Raw genomic sequence first — 4562 nt, 5'->3', positions numbered from 1 at the left:
AATGACCTCGGAGAAGCTACTTAAAATCACAGCACTTTAGTTTCTTCATCTGAAAATGGGGATAATAACAAATACGAGCACTAACTAAAATAATAGAGGCAAAAGTCATAGAAGAGTGCCCAACATATAGTAAGTGGTGAGTGAATATTAGCTATGGGTATTATTTTCACATTAGAGAGACTAAATTATATATATCTCTCCTAAATATCAAACGCAGTGTGAAATGGTAAGTATGCTATCAAATGAAAAATATTATTTCCTGTTTCACTAGCTTGGAGAATAACTTAAGGTCACATATTTTTAGTAGTAATATGACTCCAAATATCTATCCTGCTTATTATAAGAATGTCTTTCCTTTTTTAGGTCCCCATATCATGGTAAGTCCAGGAACCAGGGGTTGTTACTCAATTTCAAGGCATTGATTCTGATTATTCTTTTTTGCCAGTGAAAGACCATTGCTACTTCTACAGTAGCTCCTCAGAGTAGTGGGTCAAACAGGTTCTGGTGCCAGCCCTCCTTTTCCAATTTGTTCAAACCACTGAGTCTTTCTTCTCATCTCTCTAAAGCACAGCTAGGACAGACTCTATGATCCATGCAAGGAAGAAAATCAAGGTCCCAGTTATTTACTTTTAAATAACAATATATAGTAATAACAAACAGTATACTAAGAAAGATAACTAGAAAATCTCCTAATGTTTGGAAATTAAGCAACACATATAAGTAACCTATAGGCTAAAATAGAAACTGCAACCAAAATTAGAAAATATTTTGAACTGAAATAATAATAATAAGCCACATCAAAAGTCATGAGATGTGGCCAGGTGCGGTGGCTTATGCCTGTAATCCCAGCACCTTGGGAGGCTGAGGTTGGCAGATCACTTTGAGGCCAGGGGTTTGAGACCAGCCTGGCCAACATGGTAAGACCTTGTCTCTACTAAAAATATAAAAAATTAGCCGGGCATGGTGGCACGCACCTATAATCCCAGCTACTTGGGAGGCTGGGGCATGAGAACTGCTTGAACCTGGGAGGTGGAGGTTGCAGTGAGCTGAGATCATGCCACTGCACTCCACCCTGGAGGACAGAGAGAGATTCTGTGTCAAAAAAAATAAAAATAAAAAAGTAATGAGATGCAGCTAAAGTGGTGTTTAGAGGGAAATCTATATCCTTTAACATGTGTTAGGAAAAAATGGCTGAAATTCATTATCTAGGATTTCATCTCAATAGGTTAGAATATGACATCCATTGTTTAGCTCCCACTTATAAGTGAGTACGTGTGGTATTTGATTTTCTGTTTCTGCATTAATTCACTAGGATAATGGCCTCTAGCTGCATCCACGCTGCTGCAGAGGACATGATTTTGTTCTTTTTTATGGTTGTGCAGTATTCCATAGTGTACACACACCATATTTTCTTTATCCAATCCATCGTTAATGGACACTTAGGTTGATTTCATGCCTTTACTATCATGATTAGTGCTGTGATAAACATATTAGTGCAGATGTCTTTTTGATAAAACTATTTATTTTCCTTTGAGTGGATACCCAGTAGTGGGATTTCTGGGTTGCATGGTAGTTCTATTTTTAATTCTTTAAGAAATCTCCATAATATGTTCTATGGAGATTTAACTAACTTACATTCCCATCAACACTTTTGCTTATGTTTGACTTTTTTCATAATAAAAATTTCAAAAGGAGAAACACTATTAAAGAGGGAAAAGGCAAACCACAAAGAAGACATTTGCAACACATAGCACCAGAAAAGGGGACTATATCCAAAACATGTAAAGAATCCCTACAAATCAATAAGAAAGAGAAAGACAACTCAATAGAATAATTAGCAAAAACATAAAGTGGCACAAAACAAGATACCCAAATGGTTAATAAATATATGAAAAGGAGGCCAGTTGAATTAGTAATCAAGGAATTAGAAATTAAACCCACCAATTACATAGTACACATCCAATAATACACATAATTTATCTTTTGTGCAAATATGTACATAAACTGGAGTTAGAGTACCTCAAGTTCTGTGCCAATATCAAAATAACATTAGCCTAGAATAGCTACAATTTAAAACACTTGAAAATACCAAGTATGGTTGAGAATGTGGTGAAACAGCAACTTTTTTTTTTTGAGACGGAGTCTCGCTCTTTCGCCCAGGTCATACTGCAGTGGAGCTATCTTGGCTCATTGCAAGCTCCACCTCCCAGGTTCACGCCATTCTCCTGCCTCAGCCTCCCGAGTAGCTAGGACTACAGGCGCCCGCCACCGCGACCGGCTAATTTTTTGTATTTTTAGTAGAGACGGGGTTTCACCACGTTAGCCAAGATGGTCTCAATCTTCTGACCTCCTGATCCACCCGTCTTGGCCTCCCAAAGTGCTGGGATTACCGGCGTGAGCCACCGAGCCCGGCTGAAACAGCAACTCTTGTATGCAGCGGATTGGAGCGAATATTGGTACAATTAATTTGGAAAACAGTTTGGTAGTGTCTACCAAATTTGAATATATGCCTACCCCTATGACCCAACAATTCCACTCCTAGGTATATACCCATCAAAAATATGTGCGTGTAAAAAATGTGTCTGCAAAAGACAAGTAAGAATGTTGATAATAACATAGTAACATTCTTCAGAATAGTTTCAAACTGGAAACTACTGAAATGTCCAACAACAGTAAAATGAATAAATAAATTGTAGTGTATTTATACAATATTATAGCATACAACAAAGAAAAATAAGGAATTTCTGCACATACATCAATTGACATGTCAAAACCTAATATTGACCAAAAGAAGCCATTCCCACACAACGTACAATGGACAGGGCTTTGGGGTTAGGGTAATATTTCATTTCTAGACCTGGGTAGTGATCACAGGTGCATGGGCTTTGTGATTCCCTCATCCGACTTTCAAACTATACCCTTGGGTTTTGTGTATTTTTCTGTATCTACACTGAATTTCAATGAAAGTTGTCTATTACAACAAAAGAATGATATGAACTAGGAGAGAGTTCTGATAAATGAAAAAGCCATTTACTGCATAGAATTACGGGGGAAATGTTTTAAAATCTTGCTTTAATTTGGTTGTTACAATAAACACAATTTGGGTGGGAAGAAAAAGTAATTAACATTTGCTCAAATACAGATATGAACTAGAGATGGAGGCCATTAAGTTCTGTGCCAGGACCATAATAATTTCAGCTGGAAATTTTCTTTAAAGCTGGTGTTATAACATTCCACCACAGCCCCAAAAAAAATCTTACTCAAAGAGCTGTGAACTTCTAATTTTGAACAATATAACTTCTAGGCACACCCTCCAAAAAAATCTGTTGCAATACATACCAACGTAATGGAATGAGGTAATAAACTATTTAATATAAGGCAATTAAATTCTGGGGGAAACTACCAATAATAATAGTTCTGGTTTTAAAAGAATTACTCGGTCGGGTGCAGTGGCTCATGCCTGTAGTCCCAGCACTTTGGGAAGCTGAAGGGGGTGGATCACGAGGTCAGGTGTTCAAGATCAGCCTGGCCAAGATGGTGAAACCCCAACTCTACTAAGAACTACAAAAATTAGCTGGGTGCAGTGGCAGGTGCCCAGCTACTCAGGAGGCTGAGGCAGGAGAATTGCTTGAACCTGGGCAGCAGAGATTGCAGTGAGCCAAGATCGCGCCACTGCACTCCAGCCTGGGCGACACAGTGAGACTCCATCTCAAAAAAAAAAAAAAAAAAAATTACCCTTTCTTTCTAAGAGTAATCAGTTGATCTTGTCAGGGTCAACAACTTATTAAGGAAATTCTGAGTTCCCATGACAAAACCATGTTATCTACACATAAAAGATTATTTATCTCTATTCTTTATAGTGGGATACAGTTCGCATTTGGTTAGTGGAATAATAAGATTTTTGAGATTTGAAGTTCTCTCTTTTCTTCATGGGAAAATTTTGGGTAGGGGTGAGGTTGGTCTTTGCTACTCATTTTTGGAAATACTTCCTTTTTTATTGTACTTGTATATTGTTATAAATAAAATTCTGGTTTAAATATTATGAATTATGGATGTGTCCTTTTGTCTCTCTTTTAAAACTAGTATCATGATATAAAGATAGTTTGCATTGAATGCATGGGTAAAAACAGGGGAACCCTTATACACTGCTGGTGGGAATGTAAACAAGTACAGTCATTATGGAGAACAGTATTGAGGTTCTTCAAAGAACTACAAACAGAACTATCATATGATCCGGCAATCCCACTACTGGATATATATTCAAAGAAAGGAAATCAGTACACCAAAGATATATCTGTTCCCTAAGTTTACTGCAACATTACAACAGCTAAGATATGGAACCTACCTACCTGTCTGTCAACAGATGAATGAATAAAGAAAATGTGGTATACACACACAGTCACACACAATGGAATACTATTCAATCATTAAAAAGAATGAAATTCTGTCATTCATAGCAACATGGATGAGCCTAGAGGACATTATGTTAAGTGAAATAAGCCAGGAACAGAAAGACAAATACCACATGTTCTCACTCATATGTGGAAGCTAAAAAAGTTAAT

Source organism: Pongo pygmaeus, chromosome 1, assembly GCF_028885625.2.
Source record: "Pongo pygmaeus isolate AG05252 chromosome 1, NHGRI_mPonPyg2-v2.0_pri, whole genome shotgun sequence".
Taxonomy (NCBI): Eukaryota; Metazoa; Chordata; class Mammalia; order Primates; family Hominidae; genus Pongo; species Pongo pygmaeus.
Note: the sequence above shows the minus strand (reverse complement) of the source record.